The sequence below is a fragment of the Malus domestica genome, chromosome 10 (assembly GCF_042453785.1).
Source record: "Malus domestica chromosome 10, GDT2T_hap1".
Classification (NCBI taxonomy): Eukaryota; Viridiplantae; Streptophyta; class Magnoliopsida; order Rosales; family Rosaceae; genus Malus; species Malus domestica.
The window spans coordinates 24517704-24533287 of record NC_091670.1 but is presented as its reverse complement, the minus strand read 5'-3'; the positions used below and the strand labels follow the sequence as shown (position 1 = coordinate 24533287).

Below are 15584 nucleotides of genomic sequence, written 5' to 3'. Positions count from 1 at the left end.
GAGGGGTCATTTTCATGTTCCATGGGACATATTTTCTTGGGTCAACAACCCAAAGTAAATTGATTTTCTCATCATGTGTCATTTCGGAACTAACTAGTTATCACGAATAAAAGATAACATCATCAAAGATTTTCACATTCTCGTTTTCTCTTTTTGTCCTTATTCTCCTGTTTATGTCACTTAATTGTCTATTAGTTTTGGCTCGTTTGGATGTACTTTAAAAATAATTGAAAGTGCTTTTAGAAAAAAATATTTTAGGGTTCCAAAAGCACTTTAAGTACTTTTTCAAGATTTACTTGCATCTTTACTAAAGAATGGTTTTAAAAACATTTTCACTAAAATCGTTTTCAGTCATTTTAAAAGCACATTCAAACGAGCTCTTTATTAATACAAATGCTAGAAAAAAGGAAGGAGTGCAAAGGTAGAAAATAGCAATGGGAATATTATCTTCCGCATATACTAGTGAGAGTAAGGGTAGACAAAAGTTCACCCCGAACCATTCAAACCTATCAATTTAACATTTTTCGAGTTGTTTGGTTTAGGTTTCGTACTAAAATACTACAATCTTGGACCAGATCGAACTAAATCACAATTAGATTAGTTCAATTCGATTTGACCTATTTAGAAAACGAATAAACTGAACCAAACCGGCAAAAGTAAAATTTTTACGGTTCAAATTGCTTGTTCATATTAGTAAATGTTTTCATCTCACACATTAATATCAATCATTTAGTGCCAAAAACAAAAATCTCCTTTACATTTCGTCCTATCAAACAATGGGCCTCATGGGTTTCTTATTTTTCCAAATGGGCCTTATTTTTTTCTGATGCAAGCCCAATTACCTCGGCCTCTCAAAGCAATGAGTTCGAATCAGAATTCAGAAGCAGACAAAGATGTATTGTCCATCCATTTTCTTGTGGTACACTACATATCTTGTCCTGTTACAACATAAACGACACACAATACGTACAGTTTTCCTTTTACAACGAAACGACACTAGACATCTAACACGCCTGTCGTTGTCCTAATTCCATCGCTTTTGGCTACACAAATCACATCGTGACACGTAAGCATCACGGTGTCTATTTTGTTGCGGCATATGGCTGCATTTCTCTTGAGAGCGTCAACACAACCAATTTACCTTGATAACATTTAAAGTCGGGTTTGTGGCCAGTCATGTGGAAAGCAACGAGAACGTTATGATGAAAATTAAATTTGATGTGAGGGTGCTAGTGCTCAATCCTCATCGCATTGACACACAACTTTGGTGTCGGAGGATGACAAATTTTGACACAACATAATACGAAGCTGACACAAATTTATAAATAAAATCTGCTAATGCTTCATAGAAATTTACGAGGATTATTCCAATATCATCGTAATCAATAAATTATAAAATTAATAATTCTTCACAACTTGTTGCTTGTTCATGTTAACAAATAGGGTAATGTAACGAGCTTGAGTCAAAGAATTGTTAATGGAATCAAATCTAAATATAAGGTTAAAGATTAATGCAACTACTAGGTTAAGGATTACACACGGTAATATAAGGATTTAAAAGAAAGGAGGGAAGAGAGTGAGCGTTGTAACTCTTATCATATATAAAGTTATAGGATTTTTTGCATCAGAAAATAATATTAAACCCTTGGGCTTCGATTGGCACATATGTTTAGTGAGCTACTTCGTATTAAATAAGCACCGAATTATTTAATCTGGCCCCACTTTTTTATACCTTCACACCGACTTGTTTATCTCGTCCCAAACCTCTGTCTTATTAGTCAAGTGCATCTCTCTCGCTCACACTGGCTCACTCCATCCTTCTCTCATGCACTCTTCTTCAACTCTCTCGCATTGCCTGCTATCTCTCGTCTGCTTCCAGGTTTGTCTTCGTTGCCATCTTCTTTTTCTCTCTCTCTTCCTCCCTCCTTCTTTGCACACACACACATCCCACCTCTTTGTTCGCCTTTGATCTCTGACAACAAAATTTTCCATGGGTTGAAGGAGGAAGACTTTCACACCCCAACCCCGAAATATATGTTTTCGAGAGTTAATTATAGTAGGCCCAACTTACAATCATAGTTAATTTATTTTCCATTAATTACATTCCTCTAAGTCAATAATTCAAATTCTTACAAGCAATCCATATTTTCTTAAATGTCAAAACATATCGTGTAGTTTGCTTCAGATTTAGTTGATTCGAACACACTGTGAACACGGAAAATTCCTGAAACGAAAGAGACAAGAACAACGTGCACAAACAAATATTTGTGTTTGATGATTTTGGGTTACAATTTCTCTCTATTTTTATCCTCTGATTCGATCTCCGTAAGGTGTTGATTTGTGGATGTTTCGTTGATCCAAGGGCCGTCGAGGCTTGATCTTGGATGAACGTTCTTCAAGGGTCGTGGACTTGATCTTGAAGGTGGATTTGAGCGGATTTTCAAAGGGGCTTTTGGGCTTGATCTTTGAAGAACAGTGACGAACGGATCTCCAAGGGCTTTTGGGCTTGATTTTGAAGAACAGTGATGAACGGATCTTCAAGGGCTTTTGGGCTTGATCTTGAAGAACGGTTGGATGTGTAGATTTGTCGACGTTTGTTGATCCAAAGGGTCGTTGGGGCTTGATCTTGGATGAACGGATGATGAACGATGATGCTTTCTTCAAGAGCCGTCGGGGCTTGATCTTGAATTGGTGGATGGTTGATCCAAGGGCCGTCGGGGCTTGATCTTGGAAGAACGATGAACGAAGAACGAAGAACACTTTCTTCAAGGGCCGTCGGGGCTTGATCTTGAATTGGTGGATGATTGTTGATCCAAAGGGCCGTTAGGGCTTGATCTTGGAAGAACGATGAACGAAGAACACTTTCTTCAAGGGTCGTCGGGGCTTGATCTTGGAAGAACGATGAACGAAGAACGAAGAAGGCTTTCTTGATTCTTCGGGAACCTGGATGCTTGAGAGCTTCGGAGTTTCAGAGCTTCAGAGCTTCAAGGTGTAATATGAATTGGTTTTTTCCAAATGAATGAAATGGGCTTGTATTTATAGAAATTTCCAAGGCCTAATTTTGAATATAATATTCCAGATGAAATAAGTCGTTTCTGCCAGGTGTTGACACGTGTCCTATTTGATGACTTTTCCAACTCATTTCAATTTTCGTTGAGTCACACGCTACGTGTAAAATTTATGTAATACATGAGCGTTGAAACTTTGATTTATCGGTCAACATTTATTTACCGAAATTTCGATGTCTACAAATGCCCCCACTTCAAGTCGCGTCGTGTACATGTGCTTGTCGCGTGTAGGAGATGCGTTTTGAAGTCCCTTACTGTAGACGTCGATCCAAGGGCCGTCGAGGCTTGATCTTGAATTGGGTTGGAGATTTCTTCAAGGGCCGTTGAGGCTTGATCTTGAATTGGGCTTGAGATTTCTTCAAGGGCCGTTGAGGCTTGATCTTGAACTTTGTTTGAAATTTCTTCAAGGGCCGTCGAGGCTTGATCTTGAAGGTTGAAATTGGACCACAAGGAGCTTCATGTGGTAGATGATCTTTGGTTTTGGTAGTGGGTGAATCGGCACGTATTTTGTTGCGCTTGTTGACTTTCCACAGCTTTGATCTTGAACTGGGTTGGAGGATTTTCTGGATTCCTCCAATTGTTGATTTTCCACAGCTTATTCTTGAACTAGGTTTTGATTCAAGGGTGGTAGACACTTGATCTTGAATCGGACTTGTGATTTCCTCGATGGCCGTCGAGGCTTAATCTTGAATTTGGCTGGAAACTTCTTCAAGGGCCGTCGAGGCTTGATTCTTGAAGGTTGACTCGAACATATTGCAAGCAGGTACGAGGTGAAGGTGACGACTTGTTGCTTTGTTCAATCTTTCTAATTCACACCTGAGCAGTTTGGTCAGCGGTATGATCTTCAAGATTGATGGGCTCTTCTTCCAGTTTGTGACTTGATCTTTAAGGATTTGATTCAAGGGTGGTGAATCGACACGTGCAGCTCACAACGCCTAGTAAGCCGACCCAAGAATTTGAGGGTCAAAACGAATTCACCATCCAGAATGATTGCAACCCTGATGATATGAGATACTTTTGATTTTGAAGAAGTAACGGATGACTCAGCACGTGCTTTGTTGCACTTGTCTCCACATGCTTCAAGGTATCATTTTCATTTCCTTTATCTGTTCCTCAGGCAGATGTGGCATCTTCTCGAGTTCTTCATCTCAGACTCCTTCTGCTGAGTTGACTGTGCATGCTGCATTCTTCTCTGCTTGTTTCTTCAGGCAGATGTGGCAGCTTATCGAGTTCCTCAGTTCGGACTCCTTCTGCTGAGTTGACTGTGCAGACCGCATTCTTCTCTGCTTGTTTCTTCTGCACGTTGTCTCCACATGCTGCAAGGTATCATTTTCACTTGCCTTTATCTGTTCTTCAGGCAGATGTGGCAGCTTCTTTGGAAGTACAGCAGCAGTGGGAGACGAGTACTCGAGAGCAATGCTAGGTAGGCAATCAAGGAAGGGTTCCCAGCAGTCGGTTCCTTACCCTAGTTTGAGTGGAAGTTCCGGCATATTATTTTCTTTATCCTTGTCTTTGTAGGTAGGAACAAGGACAAAGGAAATGACAGGGAGAACGCATGATATGAGATACTCTTGCTTTCTACCCTGGTGATATGAGATACTCTTGCTTTGGAGTCATTGGCTTGCAGAGGTACCCCAAGGAATAAGGAACACTGAGTGACGTGAGAGGCTTCGTTGGGAAGGCATTCTCGGAGATGAAGAAAGGTTCTGTATGTCTGCCTTGCTATGAAGGGTGAAGGTGGACAGTTATAGGAAATTCTTTAGTACCTGTAGAGGTACTATTCTTTTACTCGTGTCGGCAACCAATGCGTGATTGATCAGTATGGCTTCACGTGTTTTCTTCTTTATCAGAAATCTTCGACAAATTGTCCGTAATTTTCGTCAAGCTGAGTGTGCATGTGATAGGTGTTGACGAGGCTGAAAAAGACTGGCACCTCTTCGATATCTGGGATCGGCGCTTCGACAAATTGCCCGTGATTTTCACAAAGCTGAGTTTGCGCGTGACGGGTGCTGACGAGGCTGAAAAAGACTGGCGCCTCTTCGATACCTGGGATTGGCGCTTTAACAAATTGCCCGTGATTTCCGCAAAGCTGAGCTTGCTTGTGATGGGTGCTAACGCGTCTGGAAAAGCAAGATGCTTCTCCGATTTCTGAGCTTGCCTCTTCAATTTTTGAATCGGTATTTTCGAACTCTGAGCTCGCCTCTTCGATCTCTGAAATCCCGTCGAGTGCTGATTTCTTATAGAGGCATGCAGTTCGTTTCAAAGCACACTTGAATTTTCGCTTGTGAAAACTCCCCTCTTATACTTCTAAGATCTTGATTTGTCTGATCTCTTCTTCCTTCAACACTTTGAAAATGTCTGGACCCTTCCGACCGTCGTTTTGACTTGAACCTTGGTGAAGAGGTCGTCCCGCCTTCTCCAGACAACATATGGCGCCCATCATTCATATCCCCTACTGGTCCTCTTACCGTTGGGGATTCGATGATGAAGAATGATATGACAGCTGCGGTGGTGGCCCAGAACCTTGTCACTCCCAAAGATAACAGACTACTTTCCAAGCGGTCTAATGAGTTGGCTGTTAATGAGTCTCTGGCTCTTAGTGTGCAGTGTGCGGGTTCTGTGTCCAACATGGCCCAACGCCTATTTGCTCGAACCCGTCAAGTTGAATCGTTGGCGGCTGAAGTGATGAGTCTCAAACAGGAGATTAGAGGGCTCAAGCAGGAGAATAAACAGTTGCATAAGCTCGCACATAGCTATGCGACCAACATGAAGAGGAAGATTAACCAGATGCAGGAATCTGATGGTCAGATTTTACTTGATCATCAGAGGTTTGTGGGTTTGTTCCAGCAGCATTTGCCTTCGTCTTCTAGGGCTGTACCGCGTAATGAAGCCTCTAATGATCAACCTTCGGTGCCTCCTCCTCCTGGTGTTCCGCCGAGTGGTGTGGCTTCAAACAGTCAACCTCCGACGCCTCTCATTTCTGGAGCTCTGCCGAGTGGTGAGGCGGCACCTGATCGTCCTTGAAAATCCCCTCTTGTAAATTTGATTTGATTTGATTTTTTTTTTTATAAATTATGTATAATGCAAATTTATGTAAAATTTCCAAAAAAATAAATAAAATGGACCTTCTATTTATCTCTATGTATTTGTTTTTTTTTTCTTTTTCTTTTGGTGCTGGATGCACCAAGTTCCATAATTTTTTATTTTTTTTTTACAATTTTTTTTTCTTTCTGCACATGGTGCCCATGCACCACCAGAAACTTTTGATCTGCCATGGGGCTGTTCCCCATCTTTGATCCACCATCCCATTTTCTATTATTATTATTTTTTTTATAAATTTCGATGATGGGCTGGGGAATTTCCAGGGAAGGATGAAGGCGAACTTAGAGCTAGAGCTTGAGGAAGAGCTTCTCGGCCGGCTAGTCGTTTGACAGCGGTCTTTGAAGTTGTTGGCAGTTACGAGGCAAGAGACGGAGGAGGTGGAAGTGACCTTGATGTCGGATCCGGCTGGAACCAGAGCACAGCCACTGAGCCCAACCACTGAGCACAGCCGCTGCACACCCGTTGTACTGCCACCGAGCACCGCCACTGCGCATCCATTGCACTGCCAATCGCTGCAAAGGATTATGTTTAACGGCGGAGATGCTGCCCTATTTGCCATGCTATGCCGACGTGCTTCACACAATTAACCATCCAGAATTGTTAAACATTCCATCTGGGTTTATCACAAAACAGAAGAAAAAAACCAAGATCCATCCATGCCAAACACCAATCTGCCATCTTTTCGGGATCTGTCACGACATCATCAGCCAAAACCTGCTTGGTCCGCTCGCAGATTGGGGGAGAGGAAGAGTTGGCGGAGTCGGTAGATGGAATGGAAGTAGGGACCACGGGGCTGGTGGAAATGGAGGTACAACCATGGTTGGGTGTCGATAGTGGTGTGCTCACGGCTCTCGGATCTGAGGAGGATCAATTGAAGTTGGCGTCGACGCCGAGGCCGAAGGTGGTGAGTGCGAGGTTGGTGAAGCGGTCAACACTGGAGGAGTTGGTGGTGTAGCTGAAGAGAAGCTTGGGGTCAGAGGAAAGAGAGAGCCTCAGCATACTGTTTATCATTGCTGCAGATTCTAGAGAGAGAAAGCTTAGTTTAGAGAGAGAGAGATCTGATAGAGTCATTATACTGTATACAAAAGGTCCAGCTATTGGATCAGCAAACCTTTGTATGAGTGCTTCATGTCCTTGAGCATCCTCAACCATGCGAACGATCTTAAATATCATTGAATTGGAGCCAGTTGAAGATGCTTCAACCCGCAGATGACCATCCCAGTTTATTGTTCCAGCTGAGACAGTAAGGTCTTTTTCCTTGAATACAAGAAGTGATTCTCCTGTGAGCATGGATTCGTCGACAACACTTCTTCCAGCCACAACTCTTCCATCCACAGGTATGGTTTCTCCTGGCTAAACCAACACAGAGTCTCCAACCCGAACCTCGTCAGTTGGGACTTCAACACATATTGCATCAGAGAAAAGTACACTGTTGCTGGAGGAATCATTTTCCGGGGAACCAATTACAAGTCTTGCTTGTGTGTTTATCAGTGACAAGAGTTCATTCATATCACTAGATGCCTTGATCCTTGCCCCTTCCTCGAGAGAACGTCCTAGGAGCACAAAACCAAGAAGCATGACCGGCTCATTGAAGAACGCTGCATCCCATTGAAGCCCAGGGTTGAGAAGCGAAACCGCACTAATTGTAAAAGCTGCGAGGGATCCAAATCCCACAAGAGAATTCATGTTTGGTGCTCCTTTCTTGAAGGCTCTCAGACCATCTAAAAGCAAGTCACGGCCAGGTCCCAACAAAGCTCCGGTAGCTAAACCCGCCTTCACATACGAATTATGCAGCAGCTCCCAAAACGATCCATGAGCAGCATGAATTCCTAGAGAATGCAAAATGTGAGAAGCATGCGATCCGCAGCACAATGCCACTAAAGTCCAAGCTAAAATCACTCTGTTCCTGCTCTTCACCAGCATCTCCTCCTTCTTCTTCATGTGGTTTTGAATTTCTACTGTACGCCGGAGAACTTCGTAGTTGATGTCCTCCAAGACGTCATCGGCATCATGAGCTACGTCTTTCAGATTCTTGACCCAGATTCTGATTGCCATGTTCTGATCCCGTGGTTGGTGGGCAACATCGCCTAAGTACTGTTGAATCTCAAGTGACGATTGACGAAGCTCAGTTAGCTCTTTTTTTAATCCTAGGAAAAGACCGATTTCTGAAGCAGCAAGTGAAGTGACCGACTGCAGTAATCCCTCCACCCGCCCGATAAGGGGAGATTAGAGAGAGGAGGAGGAGAGAGAGAGCTACTGCTTGGTGGTCAGACTGGGAGATGGGATGCTGGGTGGCTTGCCCGAGAAACCGTTGTTTTCAAGAAAGAGTCCGGTCAGGCGGGTCAGGTTGCTGATGGCAAATGGAATCGGACCGGTGAAGTTGTTGGAGCTGAGATCGAGCCTGCTCAAACGCTGCAACTGGGTCAGCCCGGTCGAAAACTCACCCGACAATTGATTACGCTAGAGGTAGAGGCAAAAGTTGTTGCTGAGCTGCAGTTGCGTCGCAAGGGAAGATGAAAGCAGACGAGAGAAGACGAGAGCATACCATTTCCTCTAAAGTTTTGCAAATCTACCTGATCCCAGCGCCTTGAACCCTGATCCCAAATCATTTCCTCTGAAGGCTTTGCGGTGCTCCGACCTAGAGGAGACTAGAGTGGGCTAAGATGAGAGGAATGGGCGAGGTGGCGTGCGCGGCTGCTGGTGTTGACGCCAGGATCGGGGAAGTCGAGATCGGTGAGAACTCCCATGTAGACGGTGTCCAAGAGAGATCGGAAAACCATCTGGAGAAATAGACAGTCATCCTGTTTTCAGAGAGGAAGATGACAAGGTCTTTTGGGCTTCTTGCCGGGTTTGGTCTTGGCATCTGGGCCTGTGAAATAAAAGGAGGCCTGGGCTCCGACTCCTTTTCTCTTGGTGGAGACAAGGCTGGGGTGGCCCAATTCCTTTTTTTATGTTTTGTTTTTATTTTATTATTATTTTTTTTTTTTTTTTGCAGAGACTGTATTCCTCTTTTTTTTTTCTTTTTTTTTTTAAAAACCCTTATTTTTTTTTTATGTGACTGAACTCGAAATTAAATATTCAAGTTGCCTACGTACCCTTCCAAAGAAGAGATCAAGTCTTAACGTAGTTCGAATACATACATATATTTTGGTATTTTCTTTTTGTGCCGTTTGCAGTTTTAACTCATGCAGGCAAGGAGTGTTGGTGTCGTTTGTAGTTTCAACTCGTGCAGACAATGAGCATTTGGTGCCGTGTTGCAGTTTCAGCTCATGCAGGCAAGGAGCGTTGGTGTTGCCTTTTATGCTCATGCAGACCAGGAGCTTAGTGCCACGCAGTTTAGGCTCGTGCAGGCGAGGAGCTTCGTGTCCTACAGTTTAGGCTCGTGTGGACAAGGAGCTTTGGTTCGTGCAGTTTAGGCTCGTACGAACAAGGAGCATTGGTTCGTGCAGTTTAGGCTCGTGCGAACAAGGAGCATTGGTGTTGCCTTTTATGCTCGTGCAGACCAGGAGCTTTGTGCCATGCAGTTTAGACTCGTGCGGGCGAGGAGAATTTGTGAATTTTGTCAAGCAATCCGGGAGATGCGTTCCTCACAATTTTCATAGCAAGGAGTTTTGACTACGTGATTGAAGAAGTCTTCGGGCAAGAAGTCGTGCATCGTGATGGCAACGGACGATTTTTGTGTCGCAATTTCATCATCTTCAACACGTTCACGTTGCTTTGAAGGTTGACAAGAGCTGCTTTGCCCCCTTTCCGATTGGCGGACTTGTGGATGAGACGTATGCTTCTTGTGCAATTTCTTAGGAGTGACTTGAGTCCATCATTCAACTTTGCTTGTCTTGGAGGATGCCCCCAGCGGTTGAGGTGAAAACTTTGAGTCGGAAGAGCCAGAAGTGAAGGTGGTATAGTTTGAATTCACCACATCGTCAAGATCTAGCTCGATGATTCCTTTCTGAGCCAGCTTCATGATGAGATCTTTCAGCACGAAGCACTTTTCTGTCGGATGACTGATGAAGCGGTGGAATTTACAGTACCTTGGACTGTCGGTGCGATTCATCTCTTCTGGCCGTCTGCACTCAGGCAAACCAATCACCTTCTTTTCCAGCAAGTCTTCTAACATGGCAACCACATCAGAGTCAGGGAATGGATAAGTCTTCTCCTCGAGCTCCTTCAAAGTGCGTCTACGCATCTCTTGATCACGAAAAGCTTCGGTTTGAATAGCCTTGCCTCGTGTAGGGATTTTGATGGGAGCTGTGTTGACCGTCATTGCTTCTTTGGTGGATTTCCACGCAGTCTTCTCCAACTTTGGTCCAAGAACTTTGTCGTTCTTGTAGTCGGCGATCGGTTCTTTCTTCCCATTATGGGCGATGCTTAACTCCATGTCATGGGCGCGGGTGGCCAGCTCTTCGAATGTCCGTGGTTTGATGCCTTGAAGGATGTATTGTAAACCCCATTGCATGCCTTGGATGCACATCTCGATTGAAGAGGTTTCCGAGAGCCTGTATTTACAGTCGAGGCTTAGAGTGCGCCATCTGTTGATGTAGTCAATGACTGGCTCGTCCTTCCACTGTTTTGTGCTCGTTAGCTCTAGCATGCTCACAGTGCGGCGGGTGCTGTAGAAGCGGTTGAGGAATTCCCGCTCTAATTGCTCCCAGCTGTTGATGGACTCAGGCTCTAGGTCCGTGTACCACTCAAAGGCATTTCATTTCAGCGAGCGCACAAACTGCTTGGCGAGGTAGTCTCCCTCCGTCCCCGCGTTGTTGCAAGTTTCGACGAAATGTGCAACGTGCTGCTTTGGGTTTCCTTTTCCATCAAACTGCATGAACTTCGGTGGTTGATAACCCCTTGGCATCCTTAGGGCATCAATCTTCTTGGAATAGGGCTTCGAGTAGAACAATGAGGTATGTGAGCTCCCTTCGTACTGTGCCTTGATGGTGTTGGTGATCATCTTCTGCAGCTGCTGGATAGAAAGAGATCCCATGAGTGCCACTGCTTGGTCTAGCTCCGGCTTCCCATCGATTTTCTTCACCGGGGGTTCTTCGTCTCCGCCAGCTCCTCCCTTTAGTGGATCATCCTCTGGGCCGGGTTTATCGCCGTCCTGCGCCTCCAGTCGGTTGACTAGTGCTGCAATTTGCAAGTCTTTTTCTTCCACAGTTCGGGTTAGCCTTGCGATTGCTTCATTCATTTGAGCCAGCTGCTCATCGATTGAAGTTGCTCCAATGGTCATGACTTGCATGGCTGAACTGTCGCTTGAATCGGCATCGGAGAGCATGGATTCGGAGTATTTCCTTGGGCTTTCCCCCCTTGGTGCCTTTAGTGAGGCTAAGGTGATCAAAGACTCGTGCCTTGGGTGCTTTTGTTCCCTTGGCAGAGTTGATGCAGAGGTGAAAGAGGCGGCAGAAGTAGCCCTTGCCATGCTTCGAGTCGTGATGCCCAAAGTGACACCAGTTGCGACGAGGACGCTTTTGTTCTTTGCGCCGGTTGCGGGAACAGTTTGAGCCTTCCTTGATGCCATTAATTTTGGAAGAGCGCTTGAATTTCTTGAACGGAGAAAGAGATGAGAGGCAGAGATTGTCCCACTGGGCGTGCCAATTTGTGAACACGGAAAATTCCTGAAACGAAAGAGACAAGAACAACGTGCACAAACAAATATTTGTGTTTGATGATTTTGGGTTACAATCTCTCTCTATTTTGATCCTCTGATTCGATCTCCGTAAGGTGTTGATTTGTGGATGTTTCGTTGATCCAAGGGCCGTCGAGGCTTGATCTTGGATGAACGTTCTTCAAGGGTCGTGGACTTGATCTTGAAGGTGGATTTGAGCGGATCTTCAAAGGGGCTTTTGGGCTTGATCTTTGAAGAACAGTGACGAACGGATCTCCAAGGGTTTTTGGGCTTGATTTTGAAGAACAGTGATGAACGGATCTTCAAGGGCTTTTGGGCTTGATCTTGAAGAACGGTTGGATGTGTGGATTTGTCGACGTTTGTTGATCCAAAGGGCCGTTGGGGCTTGATCTTGGATGAACGGATGATGAACGATGATGCTTTCTTCAAGAGCCGTCGGGGCTTGATCTTGAATTGGTGGATGGTTGATCCAAGGGCCGTCGGGGCTTGATCTTGGAAGAACGATGAACGAAGAACGAAGAACACTTTCTTCAAGGGCCGTCGGGGCTTGATCTTGAATTGGTGGATGATTGTTGATCCAAAGGGCCGTTAGGGCTTGATCTTGGAAGAACGATGAACGAAGAACACTTTCTTCAAGGGCCGTCGGGGCTTGATCTTGGAAGAACGATGAACGAAGAACGAAGAAGGCTTTCTTGATTCTTCGGGAACCTGGATGCTTGAGAGCTTCGGAGTTTCAGAGCTTCAGAGCTTCAAGGTGTAATATGAATTGGTTTTTTCCAAATGAATGAAATGGGCTTGTATTTATAGAAATTTCCAAGGCCTAATTTTGAATATAATATTCCAGATGAAATAAGTCGTTTCTGCCAGGTGTTGACACGTGTCCTATTTGATGACTTTTCCAACTCATTTCAATTTTCGTTGAGTCACACGCTACGTGTAAAATTTATGTAATACATGAGCGTTGAAACTTTGATTTATCGGTCAACATTTATTTACCGAAATTTCGATGTCTACACACACACCCGCCGCACCCCACCGTGCGGTTTCTCCTGATTTAAAGTCCAAATCCCTATATTTTTGGGATGTAATAGGAAGAGGGAAGGTCGTGTAAGGGTTTCCAAGTGGTTGTTTGATGTAATCCACCGGAAAAATGGGTGAAAACCCGTCGAAAATACGTTTGGGTGCCGATCGGGTCGGGTTACCAAGACCCGGGTCCCAATTCTCCGTTTCTCTTTTCTCTCATTTCCCTTCCCGGTTCTCTCTCCCCATTGGTCACCATCCCCCAATTCCTTCCTCCTTTTCCTCATTTCTATTATTTTCTTTTAATCACAACCATCCATCATTTATTTTTCTCTTCAATCACAGTCACACATGTGGCACAACTCATGGATCCAGATTTCTGGAGCCTTATAAATAGAAATCAAATTACCAAAATAGCCTTGATTTTAAACGTTAATAACTCTTTCGTTATAACTCTGTTTCACGAACGGTCTGCGCCTACGCGTTCATGAGATCGGGATCTATTCAAAATTATAAATTGTGACCTCAAAAGGTCTACGGATTTTAAATAATTAATTCCCAAATTTCAAACTTCATAACTTGTTTAATTTAAGACTAAACTCAATAAATTAATATAAATTCTCGATTCTTTCCACATATTCCTGATGATGAATATGTAATTCATGTATTTAAAATTTTCAAGGTGTTACAAAGACGATGATTCAAATTCTTTCGATCTGGGCTCCGACGACTAGAAAGACGACAAGGAAGGGAGCTAGGCTTTGATGAGGAGGGGGATAGCAATTCAAATATGGCCTCTGATGAGGAGGGGGATAGCAATTCAAATATAGGTTTCTAGTTCTCGACCTTGGCTGCTACTCTTCTACAGTCGGTCGCCGATGGTGGGATTGATGTGTAGGGAAGATGGTGAAGAAAGGAAGATGTGACTGAGAAGTAGGGCTGGGTTCGGTTCAAATCGGTTCGATTTTTTGCCAAAACTGAAACCGAACCAAAAATTCGGTTCGGTTCGGTTTTGGTTTTTTTTTTTTTTCAAAAAATGAAAAAAAAAAATCTGATATGAGAGTAGGCATTAGAATTTATGGCCATAATGTTCTATGTTTTGGTGTCACTGAGACTTCGAATGCTAAGAAAATGAGTCATTAAGTATACCATGGGGTTTCAAGATATTATAACATTGGTCATGTATTAACATGCAGATACGTAAATTTTCTAAAATAATGAGCTTTATGTACCCATATTTCTGTTAAAATGTAGTTTGGTGCATGTTTGTATGCAGTTATGTGATATTATTATTCTTGTGGTGATGCTTACTTGTTTGATTCATTGTCATTGTAGGTAAATTACTATGTCCAGTCTCACATCCAAATGAATGAGTACAGAGATCGTGTTGTATTGTTCAGTACTTGAGAATGTTTAGTTTTATCTTTCTAACAGTGAATTCTTTTAGGAGCCTGATTTCTCCCCCTTTTTGTTGTAGCCTCCGCAACAAAGAAGTATGGACAATATATTGGAACGTGTGTGAAGATTTTAGATATGACTGGTTTAAGGCTCTCGGCATTTAACCAGATAAAGGTATCTCTTGCTATAACATGAGCATCTATTTGTTTGCCATTTGTTTTTCTTTTTAATTCATTTTGTAAGGACCCGTGAGATTGACACTTTGTATGATTTGTTGATGCAACTTTTGACTGTTATCTCTACAATTGATGACCTAAATTATCTAGAGAAGACATATACATACTATATCGCCAATGTCCCATGCATATTTTCCGCCAATTGGAAGGTTTGTATCCTAACAACTCACAGCACATTTGGACTTACAAATTGGGTTTAGAAAATAATATCCAAAACAGATAATTAAATAAAAAATTATTAATTTAATTAATTCAGTTCGGTTCGGTTTCTAGATCACTGGAATCGAACCGAACCAAAAGAATTCAGTTTGTTTTTTTCAATTCGATTCAGTTTTTTCGTTCGGTTCGGTTTTTGGTTTTTTTTCGGTTTTTATACCCATCCCTACTGAGAAGAGTCCTAGGTTTTTTATCTTCCTTTTTTATTTTTTAAATTTTGTCTGCAATGATGTTTAATTATTTGTATTTATTTTTTTCTGTTTTTCTCTTCTTCTTCTTCTTCTTCTTTTTCTTCAGTTTTTTTCTTTTTTTTTTTCATTTTAACAACAATTATTGTGAATTTTAAAAAAAAAAAATATTATAGTCCGACGTATTATCCGATGCACAAATTAATCTCATACAATACCAAATACCCAACTAATTTAGTCAGTATTATCCGACGACTATTTATCTTATCCGACTGAAATAGTCAGTACAGTCCAAGCTGCCAAATGAGGTCTTGACTAATCTTAATAATTGCTATTAGGTGAGTTTCTAATTATCAATGGCCATACTCCGCCAATGCCTCCTCCTTCGCCTCCTCCCCCTCCTCACCACCACTCCATTTCTTACTTGAGAATGTTTAGTTTTATCTTTCTAACAAGGGATTCTTTTAGGAGCCTGATTTCCCCCCTTTTTTGTTGTAGCCTTCCTCAACGAAGAAGTATGGACAATATATTGGAACGTGTGTGAAGGTTTTGGTTATGACTGGTTTAAGGTTTTGGATATGATTGGTTGAAGGGTCTTGACATTTAACCAGATAAAGGTATCTCTTGCTATAGCATGAGCCTCTATTTGTTTGCCATTTGTTTTTCTTTTAATTCTTTTTTTTAACCCCAAACAAAAAACGATAAAATAACACAACTCCTCTTTTCTTCTCTGTTC

The 15584-nt window shown here is 42.9% G+C and overlaps 1 long non-coding RNA gene across 1 annotated transcript; it reads left to right on the top strand.

Moving 5' to 3' along the window:
- The first annotated feature begins 1772 nt into the window (after window positions 1–1772).
- LOC139188376 (uncharacterized) lies at window positions 1773–14511 on the top strand. The gene is made up of 2 exons (XR_011571775.1): window positions 1773–1879; window positions 14288–14511. It is a non-coding gene; the product is annotated as an uncharacterized lncRNA (long non-coding RNA).
- Window positions 14512–15584: the final 1073 nt, after the last annotated feature.